This window comes from Cervus elaphus, chromosome 8, assembly GCF_910594005.1.
Source record: "Cervus elaphus chromosome 8, mCerEla1.1, whole genome shotgun sequence".
Lineage (NCBI taxonomy): Eukaryota > Metazoa > Chordata > Mammalia > Artiodactyla > Cervidae > Cervus > Cervus elaphus.
The window spans coordinates 21105109-21128175 of record NC_057822.1 but is presented as its reverse complement, the minus strand read 5'-3'; the positions used below and the strand labels follow the sequence as shown (position 1 = coordinate 21128175).

The 23067-nt window shown below is 37.9% G+C and overlaps 1 pseudogene; it reads left to right on the top strand.

The window, feature by feature from the left end:
* Positions 1–2506: 2506 nt before the first annotated feature.
* LOC122698610 lies at positions 2507–3740 on the top strand (annotated as a pseudogene).
* Positions 3741–23067: the final 19327 nt, after the last annotated feature.

Sequence of the window (23067 nt, the reverse complement as noted above, 5' to 3'; positions counted from 1 at the left end):
TCATATTTATATCTATGTTTCCTTTTAAAAATTTTAAAATTTGATCAATTTTAAATTAATTTTGTGTTTATTGTGAAATAATGGGTTCAAATTAGCTTTTAAGAGCATATAAACATCCAATTATCCTAGCATCTTTTGTTAAAAAGACTTATTCATTCCCCGTTAAATTCTCTTGAAACCTGTTATGGGTTGTACTGTCTCTACCCTCCCCAAATGTGCTGAAATCTTGACTCCCAGTACCTCAAAATGTAATTTTACTTGGAAATAGGACTGTTGTAGATATAATTATGAGAACACACTCTTACTGAAGCATATTGGGCCCCTAATCCAATATGACTGATGTCCTCATAGCAAAGTGGCCATAGGTAGACAGACACACATAGGGAAAATGTCCTTTTCTGATGAAGGCAGAGAGTGCAGTTATGAAGTTGCAAGCCAAGAAAAGTCTAACATTGTCAGAAAAACCACCAAAAACTAGAAAGAAACAAGAAAGGATATTCATATACTTTTCTGAAAGATTATGACTCTGCTGATAACTTGATTTCAGATTTCTTGTCCATTGAACTTCTGTTGCTAAGTCACTTCAGTCGTGTCCGACTCTGTGCGACCCCATCCCTGGGATTCTCCAGGCAAGAACACTGGAGTGGGTTGCCATTTCCTTCTCCAATGCATAAAAGTGAAAAGTGAAAGTGAAGTCGCTCAGTCATGTCCGACTCTTTGCGACCCCATGGACTGCAGCCTACCAGGCTCCTCTATCCATGGGATTTTCCAGGCAAGAGTACTGAAGTGGGGTGCCATTGCCTTCGCTGATAGAACTTCTAGCCCCTTGCAAAAACTGACCATTAACAGAGTGATATGCTGGTGGATTTTCAGTTCTATTACATTGATCTCTGTCTATCCTTATATTAGTGCCATAGTTTTGATTATTGTAGCTTTGTAATACATTTTAAAATCAGAAAGTGTAAGACCTCTGAATTCGTTCATCTTTTTCAAGATGCTTTGTCTATTATTTTAAAATGTTAAAATAATATTTCTTGCTATTCCACTAAAATGTTAAGATAAGCTTGTCTGTTTCTGTAAAAAGGCATTGAAAATCTTAATAGAAGTTTTGTTATATCTGTAGATCAGTTTGAGGAATATTAGCATCTAAACAGTATTATGCTTTCCAGTCTATGAAAACCAACGTCTTTCCTTTATTTCTTCTACTTAGGTCTTTTAAAAATCATTTCCAACAATATTTCATAGTTTTTAGTGTCAAGTCTTATACTTCTTGCTTAAACTATATATATATAATGTTTTTATATATATAGAGAGAGAGAGATGTCTGTGTACAGAATTTATCTTTAATTTTGTTAAAGCTATAGTTCTAACCAGAAGAGTTGCATTTGAAACTCAGAAACAAGCTTTTTCCAAATAATTACTTGCAGGGACTGTTTCAGCTCCTACTCTTCCTAAAATTCACTCATTTAGTAATGCATGTGGGAAATGTAAAAATGACCCCACAATAGCAGTTTGTTGAGGCAATGCACAATAGACTTGCAAGTTATTCACTTAACCAATGAGGTTTTTTTTTCTCAGAGACCTCAACCATCTGCTTTCTGGAAGTCAGACTGCTTAGAGTAACTTCAAACATAGCGAAGGAAACCAGTAAGTGGAAATCTAGACAGAACAGATTTGTCTAAATAGAACAGATTTCTAAAACAGGTCATTAGGTAGCCACAGAACCTCTACAAACAAGGAATTAAGTCCGAGAAATTGTGATGATAGTGTAGCCAAGAAGATCAGTGATGCTCTTTGAAGTGTTTCATAAGGGTTTCTAGATATCCAAGCGCTTCACCAGCGGCTCAGTGGGTAAAGAATCTGCCTGCAATGCAGGAGACGCAGGAGACGTGGGTTCCATCCCAGGGTAGAGAAGATGCCCTGGTGGAGGGAATGACAACCCAGTCCAGTATTCTTGCCTGGAGAATCCCATGGACAGAGGAGCCTGGCAGGCTACTGTCCACGGGGTTCCAAAGAGCTGGACACATCTGAGAGACTGAACATTCATGCCTAGATATCCAAAACATATTTTACTGAAGGAGAAAAAAAAAAAAAAAAAGAAATGGAGAAGCCTTTGCTCTTCTGCGCATTGAGAGCTCTTATTTTCTATTTAGGGAGAATAAATAATAGATAAAATCTTAACTGTTTTGTTTTGTTTTGAATCAGAAAATTTAAATGTAGCACTGCATAATCATTGCATTCCCAAATAGTCTTTTCCTGATTATTAATGAAAAAGAGTACTACATGAGTTGTAAAATCCATAATAATGTTTAGCCCATTTTGCCTATCTTCCTTTCACACTTTCTTGCCAGGCGTGCATACTTTTCTGTGGGTCTATGTCCATGAAGACTCACCTCTGTTGATCTTCCATGGAAACACCGAGTCTGATAATATGACAACCTATGATGGGTGATAAAAAAAATCATTCTAGCTGTCTGCTCCTGCCCATTCGACAGATAGCCCTAACTTTCGTGCTGTGCCAGCTGCATCTTGAGACAAGATGGTGAAGGTCGGAATGAACGGATTCGGCCGCATCGGGCGCCTGGTCACCAGGGCTGCTTTTAATTCTGGCAAAGTGGACATCGTCGCCATCAATGACCCCTTCATTGACCTTCACTACATGGTCTACATGTTCCAGTATGATTCCACCCATAGCAAGTTCCACGGCACAGTCAAGGCGGAGAACGGGAAGCTCGTCATCCATGGAAAGGCCATCACCATCTTCCAGGAGCGAGATCCCGCCAACATCAAGTGGGGTAACGCTGGTGCTGAGTACGTGGTGGAGTCCACTGGGGTCTTCACTACATGGAGAAGGCTGGAGCTCACTTGAAGGGTGGCGCGAAGAGGGTCATCATCTCTGCGCCTTCTGCCGATGCCCCCACGTTTGTGATGGGCGTGAACCACGAGAAGTATAACAACACCCTCAAGATTGTCCGCAATGCCTCCTGCACCACCAACTGCTTGGCCCCCCTGGCCAAGGTCATTCATGACCACTTCGGCATCGTGGAGGGACTCATGACCACCGTCCACACCATCACTGCCACCCAGAAGACCGTGGATGGCCCCTACGGGAAGCTGTGGCGTGATGGCCGAGGGGCTGCCAGAACATCATCCCTGCTTCTACTGGCGCTGCCAAGGCCGTGGGCAAGGTCATCCCTGAGCTCAACGGGAAATTCACTGGCATGGCCTTCCGCATCCCCACCCCCAACGTGTTCGTTGTGGATCTGACCTACCACCTGGAGAAACCTGCCAAGTATGATGAGATCAAGAAGGTGGTGAAGCAGGCGTCAGAGGGCCCGCTGAAGGGCATTCTAGGCTACACTGAGGACCAGGTTGGCTCCCGCGACTTCAACGGTGACACTCACTCTTCTACCTTCGATGCTGGAGCTGGCATTGCCCTTAACGACCACTTTGTCAAGCTCATTTCCTGATACGACAATGAATTCGGCTACAGAAACAGGGTGGTGGACCTCATGGTCCACATGGCCTCCAAGGAGTAAGGTCCCTGGACCCCCAGCCCCAGCAGAAGCGAGAGAGGAAGAGAGAGTTCCTCAGCTGCTGGGGAGTCCTTGCCCCACCTCGATCCTCCACCACACTGAGAATCTCCGACCTTGACAGTTTCCATCCCCAAGGCCCTGAGGAAAGGGAGCAGCTTAGGGAGCCCTGCCTTGTCGTGTACCATCATTAAAAGTACCCTATACTCTCCCCCCCAAAAAAAATCCTAAATAAGCTGACAAATCTCCAATGCTAATTCAGTATAATAGTATTGCTGTACAATATTTTTATTTTTATATAGTGTCTTAAGTCAAAGGAGTGACAAGTTCAAGGTTTTCAAGCACCATCTCAGACAATGATGAAAACATTTGTACTCTTCCCCCTCCTTTTTTGAAAGAGCTCAACTGGAATTCCATCACCTCCACTATCTTTGTTTGTAATGATACTTCCTAAGCACCACTTGACTTCACATTCCAGGATGTCTGGCTCTAGGTGAGTGATCACACCACTGTGAGTATCTAGGTTGTGAAGATCTTTTTTGTACAATTCTGTGTACTCTTGTCACCTCTTCTTAATATCTTCTCCTTCTGTTAGGTCCATACTATTTCTGCCCTTTATTGAGCTCATCTTTGCATGTAATGTTCCCTAGGTATCTCTAATATTCTTGAAGAGATCTCTAGTCTTTCCCATTCCATTGTTATCCTCTATTTCTTTGCACTGATCACTGAGGAAGGATTTCTTATCTCTCCTTGCTATTCTTTGGAACTCTGCATTCAAATGGGTATATCATTCCGTTTCTCCTTTGCTTTTCGCTTCCCTTCTTTTCACAGCTATTTGTAAGGCCTCCTCAGGCAGCCATTTTGTTTTTTTGCATTTTTTTTTCTTGGGGATGGTCTTGATTCCTGTCTTCTGTACAATGTCACAAACCTCCGTCCATAGTTCATCAGGCACTCTGTCTATCACATCTAACCCCTTAAATCTATTTCTCACTTCCACTGTATAATTGTGATTTTATTTAGGCCATACCTGAATGGTCTAGTGGTTTTCCCCACTTTCTTCAATTTAAGTCTGAATTTTCCAATTAGGAGTTCATGATCTGAGCCACAGTCAGCTTCTGATATTGTTTTGGCTGACTGAATAGAGCTTCTCCATCTTTGGCTGCAAAGAATATAATCAATCTGATTTCAGTGTTGACCATCTGGTAATGTCCATGTGTAGAGTCTTCTCTTGTGTTGTTGGAAGACGGTGTTTGCTATGACCAGTGAGTTCTCTTGGCAGAACTCTATTAGCCTTTGCCCTGCTTCAGTCTGTACTCCAAGGCCAAATCTGCCTGTTACTCCAGGTGTTTCTTGACTTCCTACATTTGCATTCTAGTCCCCTATAATGAAAATGACATCTTTTTGGGGTGTTAATTCTAGAAGGTCTTGTAGGTCTTCATAGAACCATTCAACTTCAGGTTCTTAAGCATTACTGGTAGGGGCATAGACTTGGATTACTGTGATATTGAATGGTTTGCTTTGGAGACGAACAGAGATGATTCCGTCGTTCTCGAGACTGTATCCAAGTACTGCATTTTGGACTCTTTTGCTGACTATGATGGCTACTCCATTTCTTCTAAGGAGTTCTTGCCCACAGTAGTAGATATAATGGTCATCTGAGTTAAATTCACCCATTCCAGTCCGTTTTAGTTCACTGATTCCTAAAATGTTGACATTCACTCTTGCCATTTCCTGTTTGATCACTTCCAATTTGCCTTGATTCATGGACCTAACATTCCAGATTCCTATGTATTGCTCTTTACAGCATCCTTGCTTCCATCACCAGTCACATCCACACCTGGGTGTTGTTTTTGCTTTGGCTCCATCTCTTCATTCTTTCTGGAGTTATTTCTCCAGTGATCTCCAGTAGCATATTGGGCACCTAATGACTTGGGGAGTTCATCTTTCAGTTTCCTATCTTTTTGCCTTCTCATACTGTTCATGGGGTTCTCAAGGCAGGAATACTGAAGTGGTTTGCCATTCCCTTCTCCAGTGGACCACATTTTGCATGCCCTACAGCAGGGCCAAAAGAATAAACAAACAAGTCAACAAACAAAAACCCATTTATTACCCAGGCTGTTTGTTGTTTTGTTGTTTTCTTTCTTTTCAACAGTCATAAAGGAGTAGTATAGTAAATGATTTTAAGAGTCCAGGTTCCAGAGCCAGTCTGGTTTAATTTGAAAACTGCTTCTTGCCTTTTTTTTAACAGTATGATCCTGAGAAAGTTACTGAAACTGTTTCTTACTTTTATTGTTTGCAAAACATAGGTAATAATAGCACCTTCCTCATAGTTTTTGGGAAGAGTACATGGATTAAATGAGTTCACATATGTGAAATGCTTATAATAAGGCCAGACACAACATGTATAAATGCAATGTTAACTCTAATTATTTTGTTATTCATTTACTACAGTCTTTGTGATTTGTGGTATTTCAGACTATTCCCTGGTACTGATATTTTAAAAAATATATCTTCTTGATGAAACTTAAGTATTAGATTTTAAAATTATATTCCAATCCAGTATGAATTGAATAATTGTTTGTCTGTTTTTTGGTTTTTGTTTTGCTTACTCCAGTCAAGTTGAAGATATCAAAATTGGAAATTAATTTTATCTAGTATATGGAAAGTCTTCATGTCCAAACCTTTTTTCCAAGCTCTGTGCCTAGCTTTAGGGATGATGGTGGTCATACAAGGTGGAGTTAAAATTACAGTTGGATTTTTTGCTTTCTTTCTTACTTGGTAGAAGTCTGACCCTGGGTCCTGGTTGAAAACAAAAGCCAGGCCTACTTCAGTGATTGTGTGAGAGCTCCGAGTCTGTCATTGTTCACATCTAGAAGTAGGAGTGTGATGTCATATTTGCAGGAAGAATTCTTCCCCAGGACGCAATGGCTTGCATATGTGATGAGACCAGAAATTCATAAGATACCCTACTACAATTTTGGAACACATAGAAATCACAGTTTTTAGAGATGGAAAGAAAAAGAAAAAAAAATACAATCTAGTCCATTGACCCATTTTCTAGACTAGAAAGGCCCAAACACCAAGTCCCTTGTGAAAATTTGCACAGACAGTTTAGAGGGAGAAGTCCAGAAAGGAATTGTCTGATTGCTCAGTCATTGTCAATTCTGTTATTCCAGAATTATTATTTCACATCAACACCAAAGAGTCTCATGTTGTAAATATTTGTAACTAATTTGAAATAATTATAATGTATTAGCAATTTAGGAAATCTAAGATATCAGATTCAATCATCAGATAATACAAATATAAATGATTAATAATTACCTAAGGTTTATTTTGGAGAAGGAAATGTACTCTTGCCTGGAAAATCCCATGGACCGAGGAGCCTGGTAGGCTACAGTCCATGGGGTTGCAAAGAGTCGGACATGACTGAGTGACTTCACTTTCACTTTCACTTTCAAGGCTTATTTTAAGATACTGTGCTTTTGAATTAATGATATAGCACTTACAATAAAGTACTAATATGTATGAATTCAGCTGTAACATTTAGCTGAGTGTTTTTTGTCTACCAAGTTCTCAATGAATGCTCATAAAGGAATACTAATAATTTGAACACTATCTGAGTGCCCCTAATATCAAATAAGATAAAATTAATATCTTAATAAAATTAAATTTAGAACCTTTATCCTATTGATAGTCTCTTTTACAGTTGTTCCAAATTTTAAAGAGCTATTCAAAGTGTATTTCAGGTAGCATAAAATGGCTTATCACAGAAGTTTCAAATGCATTACTTTAACTTTCTTTGAAATATTTTCTGAATGTGCATATATATTCAGTGATAGCACTCTAATTCATAATTTTTGATAGGCATCAGATCCTCTAAATCTTCCTGTTTAAAGAAAATATCATTGATAAGTTTTGTGTCTACTGCTTTTGCACTCTTGCTTTCAACTAATGTCTTGCTTATGGTTTCAGACTTTTGGCCTTTTCCTATCAGATATCACTCCCTTTAAGATGCTTATCATACCTTATTTTCTCTTTTTTCCTGCAGATGACTTATTAATTATTTGTTAATCTATCCATTTCATTTAGCTCCACCTAGATTGCTGGTCTTTTGATGACAGAAGTCTGATTTAGCACTTCATCCCCTTGCTCAATGCATGGCCAAGAAAGATACAGGCTAGTTATTGTGAAATTTACAAAGATTTTCATGTCACTAGGGTTATTTTATATTTCACATGCAATGGCTTGAAAACTTTAATCCTGCTCCCACCATTTCTAACATATTGACTTGTTGTGTATTTGAATGTCTTTTTTTCCTTGTACTTGGGTGCCAGCTTCTGTCAACAGGGTCTCTCTAGGGGTCCAATGATCAATAATGACTGTAGCATAAGATCAAGGACATTGTTTATAAGGACATCAACCTTTCTGGAGGTGATATTGCCTGTTAGGGAAAATAATCCTGGTCAAGCTTTATTTACTTTGTATACAGAAACCACAGCCCAAAGCTTTTGCTGTTCACAAGGCTGAGGAAGAACTTAATATAAGCTATTTGCATCACGCCCACTCTTCCTCTGTGGCTATTCTGAAAATTCCTTAGCTTTAACTCATGCTAAACAGGAGGGGGGCCTATTTCATTGTAAGAGAGCTTTAAAAGTCAACAAATTAATTTCCTTTCCCCTGTGCTTTTCCCTGTGCTATTCACCCCCACCTTCGATCTGAGTTTTAATTATGTACATGCTTTTATAATAAAACTAATCTTTTCCTAGTGCTTCCCCAGCTGCAGATTCTGACCCAGATTCCCATTATGAATCATGACTGTCACATGTGCTTGAAATAGACTCCCTTTCCCTCTGGCCTCTCCCAGCTGCTGGAGGTTCTCACTTCTGGATGTTGCTTCAACCTTATTGCAGAGGTTGAAGAGAATGGATTTAACTTGTGTGAGCTCTTCTTTGAAATCCTTCTTTTTTTTTTTGTTTACAGAGGGCATGCCATTCAAGCATCCAGTAATGACAGCTGGGAAAACAAAAACAAAAACAAAAAACACCACACACACACACTCAGTATTGTTGAGTAAAACTAAAGCTGGCCACTGAGTTTATTTAGGTGTAAAATTAATAAAACATTTTAAAGTGAAGGCACACATTTCTGATAAGGAATGAGAGGTAAGAAGAAGTAGCCAAGAAGTGTGTGGAAGCCTTATATTCATGAATCGTGCCTAGTCCCTTTTCCAATCTGTATCTCTCTCTTTTGAAGAGCTTCCAGCTTCTCTCCATCTCCACTAGAATTTCTCTCTGCTTCAAGTCACCGTTGCCACCATCATCTCTTACTGTGAAAGCCTTCAAACTGGCCTCCACATTCCCATTCTTGTCATTTCCTGATCCATTATTCATAGTCAGAAGTTTCTTTGAAACACGCTGATTAAATTTTACCGTTCTACTCCTAAGACTCTCTACCAGCTTCTAATCGTGGCCTACGGGATCTGACAATTTGCAGAAGGGCTACTAACTCTTCATCAAAAGTCGGTTTTATATTTTCCCTGGCACATGGCTATGCTATGTTTTATAGCCTCTTGTAGTTTCGAGGTGGGGAGCTAGGGCAACCATACAACTGAGTATGAACCACAGAATATCAGCAGAAGTGATATACGTGGTTCCCTGGATAGAAATATGAAAGCCTCCTATGTACCATCTTCCGTGTTCTTTTCCACCTATATGATCATCCAGAGCAAGCTTGGAAGGCAAGCACTGGTTATGGCAGCATCGGCGTCAGCCTGTGTCTCCGAATGCCTTGATGGGGCCTTTTCTCTGTACCGGAACTTAATTGGATTAGAATGTAAATGCCAAGCCACTAAAATTTGTGTATTTACTTGTCACAGCCAGAAAACTTTCCTAAGTCATACAACTCTCCATGTAACATAGTCAACTAGTCACTCACTCTCTACCACACCATTACTTTCTATTCCTCTGCATAGCACTCATCACTCTGATATTTCCTCTTCATTTAAAATATTGAAATATCTATTTGTTTATTTTTGCTTCATTTCTGGACTAGGATGTAAGCTCCAGGACTATAGGGCCTTGTCTGATTGTTTTAAGATATGCAAAAACACAGAAAGCAAGGGTATATACTAGTCTTTAGTGAATTTTTAACTGAATGAATGAATCCCATAGAGTTTTTATAGGAAAATTATTGTTATTTATACAATATCTCAAAATAGTAAAAAAGATTACTTTTGTAATTAAAAAAGCATGGTTTTTTATAATTAAAAGCTACCATCAGGAGATCTTTATAATATTAATACATGAAACTACATTTTAAATGTTATCTTTTATTTCCATGAAGTAAACACTAAAGGTTTTTTGATGTATACGAAGGATTCAAAGGAAGCTAGACCCATCATTTAAATAAATAGACATTTAATTCTAATTAAAATCAAGTTTCAAATCTGGCATGCTCTATTCTTTGTTGCTTCTATGATATTAGCTAATACAAGTCCAAAGCTAATTCATCTTCCAATGTCAGAGTTCCTTCTCTCTTCATTTCTCTCAGTCTTTGTCCTCTCAATGTTCTTTTCTCTCTTTTATCAGACATCAGTCTCTTGGCAGAGATTTATTCTTGTTGCAAAAAGTCTGTTCATCCATCTCAGAAGTAAACAGTCTTTCGGCCTTCTTATTCCCTGGAGATAGCTCCCATTTCTGCTCTTTCACCACCTCTGCTCAGAAGCATGACCTTCCCTTACTGACTCCAGCTGCTAATTGCCTTCTTCTCCATCAATTTTTTATTCTATTCCAACTCCGCTAAAACTTTTATCTTTTGGAGATTGTCAAGCACATAAAAGAAAAGAGCTCTTATAAAGTCATCACAATATTCACCTTCTCTTCAGTTCCTGGCCCTGGTAAGACTTCTTTACATCTTATAACTTTCCCAAAGTTTATAGAACACTTCCATCACCTGTTTTTAATATGCTATCCTGACTGTTCATTGTTTGGCCATCTTTTTCATTTGTAGCAGTTTGTATCTCTTAATCTCAGACCTCTGTCTTGCCCTTCTGTCTCACACTGGTGACCACTGGTTAGTTTGCGCTCTATATCTGTTATCTGTTTCTGCTTTGCTATATACATTCACTTGTTTTATTTTTTAGATTCCACATATAAGTGACAACATAGAGTATTTGTCCTACATCTGACTTATTTCTCTAAGCACAATACTGTTGCAAATGACAGAACTGCATTCCTTTTTTAGGGCTGAGTAACATTCTGGGATGTGTGTGTGTGTGTGTGTGTGTGTGTATCATCTTATCTATCCATTCACGTGTTGATGGACACTTAGGTTAGGTTGTTTTCCTATTGTAAATAATGCTGCTATGAACATTGGGCTGCATGCATCTTTTCAAATTCAGGTTTGTATTTTTTGCAGCTATATGCCCAGGAGTGAAATTGGATTTTACAGTACTTCTAATTTTAGTGTTTTGAGGAATCTCCAAACTGTTTTCCATAGTGGTTACATTAATTTACATTATTGCCAGTGGTATACTAGGGTTCCTTTTTCTCCACATCCTTGCCAACATCTGCTAATTGTGCAATTTTTGATCATAGCCATTCTCACAGGTGAGTGGTGACAGCTCATTGTGGTTTTGATTTTCATTTCTATAAGAATTAGCAGTGTTGAGTATTCTTTTAATGTGCTTGTTAGCCATCTGTGAGTCTTGTTTGGAAAAATGTCTATTCAAGTCTTCTGCCTATCTTTTAAATTGGCTTGTTTTTTTGATATTGAATTCTATGCATGCATGCTCAGTCACGTTTGACTCTTTGTAACCCATGGACTGTAGCTCACCAGCCTCCTCTGTACATAGAATTTTCCAGGCAAGAATACTGGAGTGGGTTGTCATCACCTACTCCACGGGATCTTCCTGAGTCAGGGATTGAACCTGTATCTCTTGCACCTTCTGCCTTTGCAGGCATATTCTTTATCACTAGCGCCACCTGGAAAGTCCATAGACAAACTTTATTATTAATAACAGTCATTCTTCTTTCTTCCTCACCCCCATTTTTTGTTGAGAAGAAAATGACAACCCACTGTGGTATTGTTGCCTGGGAAATCCCATGGACAGAGGAAACTGGTGGGCTAGAGTTCATGGGGTCACGAAAGTGGTTCATGACTAAGCAACTAAATAACAACAATATACCTGAAAATGACTTTCTGTTTGTAGGGATTTGCCTATTCTGAACATTTCATATAAATGGAATTATATAAAATACAGCCTATGTGTCTTGGTTCTTTAAATAGCACAATGTTTTCAGGATTCACACATGTTGTAGCATGGATCCATATTTCACTCCTTTTTATGACTAAATAATATTTAATCTAATGCATTTACCACATCTATTTATTCATTTATCAGCTGACAGGCTTTTGGTTGCTTCTACTTTTTGTCCATTATAAATAATGTTGCAAATACCATGTACACATTTTTGTATGTTTTTTCGGTAATATACTTACGAAGAGAACTGCTGAGTCATTTGATAGCGGTATATTTAACCTTTTTGAAGAATTACCACACTGTTTTCCACAGTAGCTACATCATTTTATAATTTCATCAGCAATGAATATATATATATTAGTATATAATATATATTAATACATCAAAAAAGCAAGAGAGTTCCAGAAAAACATCTATTTCTGCTTTATTGACTATGCCAAAGCTTTTGACTGTGTGGATCACAATAAACTGTGGAAAATACTGAAAGAGATGGGAATACCAGACCACCTGACCTGCCTCTTAAGAAACCTGTATGCAGGTCAGGAAGCAACAGTTAGAACTGGACATGGAACAACAGAATGGTTCCAAATAGGAAAAGGAGTAGGTGAAGGCTGTATATTGTCACCCTGCTTATTTAACTTATATGCAGAGAACATCATGAGAAACACTGGGCTGGAGGAAGCACAAGCTGGAATCAAGATTGCCAGGAGAAACAGCAATAACCTCAGATATGCAGATGACACCACTCTTATGGCAGAAAGGGAACTAAAGAGCCTCTTGATGAAAGTGAAAGAGGAGAGTGAAAAAGTTGGCTTAAAGCTCCACATTCAGAAATCTAAGATCATGGCATCTGGTCCTATCACTTCGTGGCAAATAGATGGGGAAACAATGAAAATAGTGGCTGACTTTATCTTTTGGGGCTCCAAAATCACTGGCGATGGTGATTGCAGCCATGAAATTAAAAGATGCTTGCTTCTTGGAAGGAAAGTTATGACCAACCTAGACAGGATATTAAAAAACAGAGATATTACTTTGCCAACAAAGGTCTATCTAGTCAAGGCTATGGTTTTTCCAGTAGTCATGTATAGATGTGAGAGTTGGACTATAAAGAAAGCTGAGCACCGAAGAATCAATGCTTTTGAACTATTGTGTTGGAGAAGACTTTTGAGAGTCCCTTGGACTGCAAGGAGATCCAACCAGTCCATCCTAAAGGAGATCAGTCCTGGGTGTTCATTGGAAGGACTGATGTTGAAGCTGAAACTCCAGCCCTTTGGCCACCTGATGTGAAGAGCTGACTCATTTGAAAAGACCCTGATGCTGGGAAGATTGAAGGCAGGAGGAAAAGGGAACAACAGAGGATGAGATGGTTGGATGGCATCAGCAACTTAATGGACATGGGTTTGGGTAGGCTCCAGGAGTTGGTGTTGGACAGGGAGCCTGGCGTGCTGCAGTTTATGGGGTTGCAGAATTGGACATGACTGAGCAACTGAACTGAACTGAAAATATACACACATATATACATATACTATATATATACACACAGATATACATATATATATATATATACTGTATATACACATATACATGATATATATACACACATATACATACATACATAAAGAGAGAGATGTCTGTGTACATTAAAACATGAATTTTTTGTAAAAATGTGAATTTTTTTTATTTCATTAAAGCTTCAGTTCTAACCAGAAGAGTTGCATTTGAAATCTAGATTATAAATGCACACACATATTTATTATATTGGCTATATTGGCTTTTACACTATATATGCACACACATATATATTTTATTGGTTTTTACATTATGTGTTACATTGCATTTTATTTATCCCTTAATTTTACTTAGGATGAAATTATTAAAAGTGCTAACTGTTGTTTTCTTTCTTTTATTTTAAGTTTGACAAATATATATATTAGTAAAATTATGGGTACATTTTGAATATCTTTCCCCTTATCTAAAGGATGGACAAGTGAATGTTAAATTTGGATAGCATGCAATTTTAGAATACGAATTTTAGCAAGTGTGGCACAGTCTATGAGTCACCAGAGAGATTCCCGAAAAGAATGCATGTAGTAATACTGGTAAGGTTTTTTGTTTTTTGTTTTTTTTTTTTAAAGAAAATTGCTTTCTTGAAAACAAAATGAGATCTTAGTATACTATTAAAATTCTATATTTTCTCCTTTTTAGTTCATAAGTGAAATACTCCTTCTCAGAGACCTTCAAATTGATGAACATATCTTTTGCCATTTGATATAATAGACCATTAGCCATCTGTGGAAGTAATTGAAGGAGTTGCCTGCAAATGTGTGATTGAAAAATCAGTTATGGGTAAGATTATATGAGAAAATAGTTCTAGTGAGATTTGTGATGCCGACTGTGTGCCCTTTCTCCATATCAGAGTACTGAGCTATGGAAGGAGTTCCTGAGAGCTGAGGACCAGCTTACTGAGTAGATTAGACAACTATCCGTATAAGTCTAAAGTGCAGGACACACTTACAAAGCTTGATGTGACAATATGGCTTAGAGTAGACTTCTAAAATTTTGGCTAAAACTGTGGGAAGAGTTATGTCTGAAAACAGATTTATTCATCAGATTTAGCAGATTTATTTTATCAGAATCATAGACCTGCGTCACACTTCTATCAGAAGCAGACCAATATGATGAAAAATCAGTTCAAAAATAACTTTGCCAAATGAGTAATTCATCAAAAATAAATTGGCAAATTTTGTTGGTGCTTTACCACCATCTCGTTAAAGCCAATCAATAGCAAGCCCCTTAGAGGGCAAACTCTTGCCTTTGATCCACCACACAATCACTGCTACATTATGTTGAAGAAAAACCCAGAAACGTGCTCTCAAAAAAGGATACAGTGTGTACTTTTTTTCCCCACAATTATTTCACAAAAATCCTTTTCTGTAGAGTATCTAAGAAAATTATTATTATGAGGAACAGACTTAGGGAGAAGGTAATACATAAGAAAAATAAACCACCAAAGGCAGAAATCAGCAAAGCCCATTCAAACACTACCTAATGGTGACCTGGTGCTCAAACTCTGTTCACTGCACTTTGGGGAAGATTATTCTTTCTGAGTCATTCAGTTATCTCCTGTGATCCCGACTCTCTGCTTACATGGTAATCTTCTATTATAGTTTGACTTCCAGTGCAGATTTGCCTGCAAGGAGGGAAGATGCTGATTGAGTCAACAAAACCACTACAATCCTGCTCTTTGACTTCACTGGAACGTCCCGTTCTTCCAATCCCTCAATCTTTTTCTTTTCTTTGCTTTGCTCCTCATCCAACTTCGAGTTCGTGAATGATTCCAGAATTTTGGTTTGCCGCTTGCCAGCATTCTACATTCCCTTGTTGCATTTCTTGTTATTCATAGGGTACAGTCACCACTCTGGATGAATTTTAACTACGTTTCTACTTGTGTGTGCTTAGCTGCTCAGACATGTCGGACTCTTTGTGACCCCATGGACTGTAGCCCACCAGCCTCCTCTGTCCATGGGGATTCTCCAGGCAAAGATGTTGCAGTGGGTTGCCATTCCCTTCTTCCCAATCGAAACTGCTGAATTCTGGTGGAGAATGTCTCAAAATAATTGTTTAGTTTATGATTACAAACTCAAGTAGGACCTCCATGCTCCCTAGAAAACATTATAATTGTCCCTTGCACTCAGTCTCCAATACTCCACAGTGACTTTTTTGAATCTTTTTTGTTGCCGTCAGATTCCATAGAGAATGGAAGCATTCAGAGGAAACGTTCTCATCTTCCCACAAAAATGCGTACAAATCTACCTACAATTCGTATGAATCTTTTCTTTCTTCCCTTGTATGACAATGAAGAATAGAACTGCCTCCCACTTGAAGCCAGTCCAATAGCCACGCTTTGGGTCTCTATCCTCACCTTTTCAGACACCTTATACTACGAACTGGGCTTTCCAGGTGACTCAGTGGTAAAGAATCTGCCTGCCACTGCAGGAGACACAGGAGATGTGGGTTGGATCCCTGGACCAGAAAGAACCTCTGGGGAAGGAAATGTCAACCCACTCCAGTATTCTTGCTTGGAAAATTTCATGGACAGAGGAACCTAGTGGGCTACACATGACTGAGCATGCACACAGGCATACGACTAATTATCACCGCACTTCACGTGCACATTTACCTTTTCACCGTAGCTTTCTCATTAGCCTAAATCATGCTCACATTTCTTCAATAAAACATACACAGCACTCATTCTGGAAATCTCTTCTTGCTCCACAGCTTCCATTCTTTCTATCTCCTCTCCTCTTCCAAACTTTTCTAAAAATTTCTCTGTTTTCATTATGTTTTCTCTTTAATTCTCCTTAGTGGTGTCTGGTGCTTCTTTTTTAAGGCTTGATTTAAAATAGCTTTTTCATTCTTCTTTCTTTCAAATGTCTTCTTGAGTCAATGTTTGATAATTTGCATTTTCTTAGAAGTATCAGCTTAACCTCAGATGTCTCAATAGATCTATATAAATGTATAGAACTGATTGCTTATAACTTTTGTGTATTGTATTAATAGCTCTAGCTAAGACTTCTTTCTCATCAATGATACTGTTTCTTTCTTATTTCTTTTATTATTTGATCAAACTTTTCAAAGATTTTCCTATTCACTGAAGTTTTTAAAGAACTACTTTTGGGTTCATTAATAAATTTAAAAAATTTATCTAAGAGTACTTCATTTACACTATAGTGTTAGTTTCAGGTGTAAAGTGATGGTTATATATATTTCAGATTATTTTCTACTGTGGTTGTAAAATATTGAATATAGTTCCCTGTGCTATGCAGTAAGTCCTTGTTGCTTATCTACTTTATGTAGGTAGTTTACCTGTTAATCCCATAAAGATTTATTAATAATTCTTATGCTCATATTTTAGGGCTTCCCTCATAGCTCAGCTGGTAAAGAATCCACTTGCAATGCGGGAGTCTTGGGTTCAATCCCTGGGGTGGAAAGATCCCCTGGAGAAGGGAAAGGCTACCCACTCCAGTATTCTGGACTGGAGAATTCCATGGACTGTATAGTCCATGGGGTGGGAAAGAGTCATACATGACTGAGTGACTTTCACATGCTCATGTTTGTATTAATTAGTTTCTGCTTTTATCTTCACTCATTCTTTTCTTCTACCAACCTGAAGTTTTCTTTGTTGTTTATTCTTTGCCTTCACCACTTTCTTTTATTTTTTGTTTTTAAGCAAATATATTAGAGCTATAAATGTTCCACTTTGTAGCATTTTTTTTACTTTCCATTGGTTTCATAGTATTATATTTTAATTGTCATTTATTTATAAATAATCTTTAATTTTGGTTTTGACTTTTGCTTTAAACCAAAGGTTATATAAGAGTGTATTTTTAGCTTTCTGGATAATGTGCCCTGTTGAATGTGCAATTTAGAGAATTGCTTGAAATTGTCTCTGTAGCCCAAGACTTAGGCCAATTTTGGTAATACTCATGGATATTTGGGAAAAAAATGTATATTTCTAAGTAACAAATATCTGAGACAAGGATATATATATATTTCTATAAAAATATAATTCTTCTTTCTAAAGCATATCCTGAGAGGTTTCTGCATACCTGTGCTTTTGGTTGGTACCCATTTTCCAAAAGATCTTCAAAAAGTTTTCACTAAAGCCAACTAAACTAAAATATCAATAAATATACACCATTTATGAAGACTCATATGATATTTCCTCACCTCACATAAATTTTCCTCTTGGGTGTGTGTTTGTTAGTCACTCAGTCATGTCTGACTCTTTGTGACCCCATGGACTGTAGCCCACCAGACTCCTCTCTCCATGGGGTTCTCCAGCCAAGAATACTGGAATAAGTTGCCAGTTCCTTCTCCAAGAGATTTTTCTGACCCAGGGATTGAATCTGGGTCTCCCATGTTGCAAGCAGATTCTATACTGTCTCAGCCACCAGGAAAGTGAGTTTTTCCTCATAACTCTGTACGTAATATTTTTAACTGAGCTGTTTTGCTTATTTCAAGCTTTCTATATTTGATTTTTTAAACTTTCTAGACATGTGAGTATTTTTTAAGCAAATGCAATATTACACAAAAAAGAAAACCTCATCATATCAGTTCCTTTCCATTATTCCCAGCTCCTAAGTTAATAAATGTTACATTTCTGGTGTGTATATTACCACAGCTTTGTCTTGGATCATCATAAGCAAGAGAGGAGAGGAGTGGATGAATTGGGGAAGTAGCATTGACATGTATGGACAGTCATGTGAAAAACAGATAGCCACCAAGAAGCTGCTTTATAACATAGGAGCCCAGCCTGGCGCTTCGTGAAGAGTTAGAGGGGTAGGATAGGAGGGGAGAAGGTGGCTCAAGATGGAGGGGAGATATATACATACACACAAATATATATGTGGTTGGTTCACATCATGGCTGGTTTGCATTGTTGTAAAGCAGAAACTACCTCACTATTGTAAAGCAATTATCTACCAATTAAAAAATAAATAGTGAGAGAGTAAAAAATACAGATTAAAAAAGAGAAACAGTTTAAACTATTGTGCAATGACATTGACCACACTTCAATATGTTCCACTTGCGTTTGGTTTAGAGTTCACATTATTTAGTGTCTAAATTTCCTATTTGTGCTAACGATTCTGCAAACCTAAATAAGTCAATTATGCAGCTTCCTCTAGTTGTCAGTAAGGTAAAGCACACTTAGGAAGGTCAGGATTATTTTACCTCTGAATTGAGGAATGCCTACATCAAAGAAACCTTCAAGTGACCTTAGCCATGCTCTGATTACTAACTAGTCTTGATTTAGCAAGATGGCATATATCATTTTCAGCAAAAGAAAAAGAAAGAGAAACTTCAAAGAAAATAGGGTTCTGGATGCCTATGAAAGATGCTAAGTGATGAAATCCCATCTCTGATGTTAATTATTTATTTTGAAGCTATTGACACACATTACACAATCTGTTTTTTAAGAGGTTTTGATGAAAGAAAGCAATACAACAATAAGGTTTCAATAAAAAAGCCACATTCGCAAGCATATTACACACAATTTCCAACACCCGAGCACTGAGGTTTTTAAAAGCATTTCTACTTTTCTCAATAGAAATGTAAAATAGACAACTTAAAACAAATGTGAAAGGGCAATATGGCACCAAATAAATAAATTTTGTAGCTAAGTAATAGACTACGAGGTAGCCATGAAACTAGATATATGGATTAATATTTATGCCATATATGGATTAATATTTATGCTTAGTGCCATGAGAAAATATCTATGTCATATATAGTATTAAATCAGATTACAAAACATGTGTGCATGATGGTTTCATTCACTTGTGTGATATGTATTAATATATATGTATATGTACATACCTATGCATATGCCTTTATATTTTACAATATACATGCTACTTATATATTAGCAGGTTGGAGAGTCTCTTTGTTTTCAGATTCTTGACTCACATTTCCTGAATTATTTTCTTCCTCTTTCATCTAGTTTATAGATGTGTATGGACAGGCAGAGTTTTCCAGGCAGAGTTTCTGATGTTCTCATGGGACAGGGTTTCTGACAGCTGTTCTCCTTTCTCGATGGCTCCAGTTTCCATCAGAGAGGCCCAACATAATCCCATTTTTCCTTGGCTTGATTCTAGCTTCTGACGCAGACTGTCATCCTTGGGCCCTGCAAATTCTTTCTCCTCCCTTCGTTCTTTTAGCCTAAGCTTGGTGATAGCTTCATCTGGCTGTCATATTGTTTCCTATTTGGCTTTGGGATTCTTCCATCACCAAACAACATTCGACTACTCTGGTTTTATTTCCTAAGCATGCCTATAGTGCTAATGGGAGCTGCTTCGTGCAAATACACCCTCACATATACAGACACACAGAGAAAGTACTGATACCTCTGCTGGCTTCTAGGTAGACTTACTCTAGAACCTACTCTCTTGAATCTCCATCAAGTGAAATTTCTCCATCAAGTGAATTTACCCTGGCCTGAAATATTTAAATACATTTGGCTTAACTAACTTTGTTTACACCCTGGGAAGAGGAGTATGCTCCCTGCATTTTCTGTTGGTTTCTAGAATCTAATAACTTCATGGCTTCTGGCTTCGTTTCTTTTATCACTAAACTTGACCATATTTATCTTCCTGATATTATTTAAACAGAGCTGCTTAGTTTCTTTGTCTGCTTTCTTGATATCATGCCTTCTGAGCCTCCCTTTTTTCATTCAAAGTGATCTATAAGGGTATTTTACTAAATAAAAACAATTCTTTTCCTCAAAAATTGTTTACAGTGCTTATAAATGAAATGTAAAATAATTATTTTCTCATAAAATACTGAAACTAATCATTGTGATTTTATAACAATTTCTTATCCATCTATAGGAAGTATTTCTGATTGATGAGATTATGGATGTCTTTCTTTGTGTTCATTTGAAATTATTTGTATAATGAGCACATATTACTTGTGTGATTATGATAACTTTGCCAGCCATAATAACTGTTACCATTTTTCCAAAGAAATAAACTAACTATGAGTTTAGAATATATAAATTAAATTTACCATTCCTTCAAACCCTAGATATATTTTTCAAGGAAAAGTTTAAATGATTTAACACACACACTTGAAGATTAAGTGCTTAACAAAATGTGGGTGCTTTACTCATTTTCACATGCAGGAAGATATGATTATGGTTATGGAATAATTGCTTAGTTTCTTCAGAATAGTGTTTTGTCACAGACTTTGCCTTAAGATGTGCTTAATTTTTAATAGTGCTATCAAGTCATAACAAAAGTAAAGAACAAAGAAACTGTTCTAGACATATTATTCAGGATGTAATTCATTATTCACTCCTACAGATCTCTAAGAAACTGAGACTATATTGTCACAATTATATAAACTATTACAGTAAACAGACCATTTAAAGGGTCTTAAATATATATATGGGATTCAGAAATTTCATTTTTTAAAGAAAAGTTATTTATTTTTTGGCCACATCAAACAACATGTGGGATCTTATTTCCCAACCAGGGATTGAACTTGCACCCAATGCATTGGAAGGGCAGAGTCTTAACCACTCTACAACCAGGGATGTCCCCAGAGATTTCGTCTTAATGGGATTTCCCATAATAAGATTTGACCTGTCTAGAGCTCTCTATGAGACAATACATCTAGGAATATAAAGAGAATATTGAGAATAAATAATATTGAATCCAGTTTAGTGAGTCTCATGTCCAAGCCAGGCTTCAGAAATACGTGAACTGTGAACTTCCAGATGTTTAAGATATTTAAGCTGGTTTTAGAAAAGGCAGAGGAACCAGAGATCAAATTGCTAACATTTGCGAGATCATCGAAAAAGCAAGAGAGTTCCAAAAAAACATCTATTTCGGTTTTATTGACTATGCCAAAGCCTTTGACTGTGTGGATCAAAATAAACTGTGGAAAATTCTGAAAGAGATAGTAATACCAGACCACCTAACCTGCCTCTTGAGAAACCTGTATGCAGGTCAGGAAGCAACAGTTAGAACTGGACATGAAACAACAGAATGGTTCCAAATAGGAAAAGGAGTAGGTGAAGGCTGTATATTGTCACCCTGCTTATTTAACTTATATGCAGAGAACATCATGAGAAACACTGGGCTGGAGGAAGCACAAGCTGGAATCAAGATTGCCGGGAGAAATATCAATAATCTCAGATATGCAGATGACACGACCCTTATGGCAGAAAGGGAACTAAAGAGCCTCTTGATGAAAGTGAAAGAGGAGAGTGAAAAAGTTGGCTTAAGGCTCCACATTCAGAAATCTAAGATCATGGCATCTGGTCCTATCACTTCATGGCAAATAGATGGGGAGACAGTGGAAACAGTGGCTGACTTTATCTTTTGGGGCTCCAAAATCACTGCAGATGGTGACTGCAGCCATGAAATTAAAAGATGCTTACTCCTTGGAAGGAAAGTTATGACCAACCTAGACAGCATATTAAAAATCAGAGACATTGCTTTGTCAGCAAAGGTCCATCTAGTCAAGGCTATGATTTTTCAATAGTCATGTATGGATGTGAGAGATGGACTATAAAGAAAGCTGAGCACCGAAGTACTGATGCTTTTGAACCGTGGTGTTGGAGAAGACTCTTGAGAGTCCCTTGGACATTTGAAAAGACCCTGATGTTGGGAAAGATTGAAGGCAGGAGGAGAAAGGGACGACAGAGGATGAAATGGTTGGATGGCATCACTGACTCAATGGACATGAGTTTGTGTAAACTCTGGGAGTTGGTGATGGACAGGGAGGCCTGGCATGCTGCGGTTCATGGGGTTGCAAAGTGTCGGACACAACTGAGCAACTGAATTGAACTGAACTGAACCGTCCAAAGAACTTGCGCTGAGTATCAAAATACTTTATCAAGAGCAAACTGGTCTCTGGAGGAAAAGGGAGAAAGAAAAGAGAGGATACGTAGTTAGGTGATAACTTACAATTTTCGCTTTATTTCACAGCTCTTAGTTAGCAAGCACTATTGAATATCTAGGTGACAGGTAATGCACCAGAGTAACTAGAGATGAGAGTAAGAGTTCTTCCTTTCAGAGAAACCTCACATTAGATCCAGGGAAAGGCAAACATTCCTAATTCAATACAAAGTGACAAGTGGCTTATGTAGATACTGAGTGTACTGTAGGAGCCTTGAAAATTGCAGGTGGTGGGGGCAGAAAGGGAATGGAGATCTAAACCTCTTTTGAACTTAGGGAAGAACAAAGACTCTCCCTTTACTTAGGTTCCTCTGAGCTCTCTTCTCCATTAAGCCTGATCTTGGTTCCATGTGGTTGTTGGTCTGCCCAGCCCAGTCTTAGCAAAGAGTCTTGCTAAAAGTTAACACTTGATACCTGATCAAGTTCCTCATCTCCCATCTTTGATGCCTAAGTCCTTGACTACTCTTTAGCAAGAATCTTAGCTAAAGTCCCCTGACCCTTAATGTCCCCTATTATTGGTAATTATCTATCCACTCACCCCCTCATCCTGCTCATTAACTATAAATAACCATTTGCCCTTGTTGTAGTCAGAGTTGAGCCTAATCTCTCTCTCCTATGGCAATGCATCTCTTGCAGTAGTTTGGAATAAAACCTTACCATTCTAACATGTGATAGAATACTTTTTCTTTAACAGAAGGCTTTGCAGAAGAGGTTACAGGAGACCTAAACCATGAAGGACAAGAAAGAGCAGACCAGGGGAGAAAAAGCAGTGAAGAACATCCCTTACTCTTTCTTCTTCACAAGC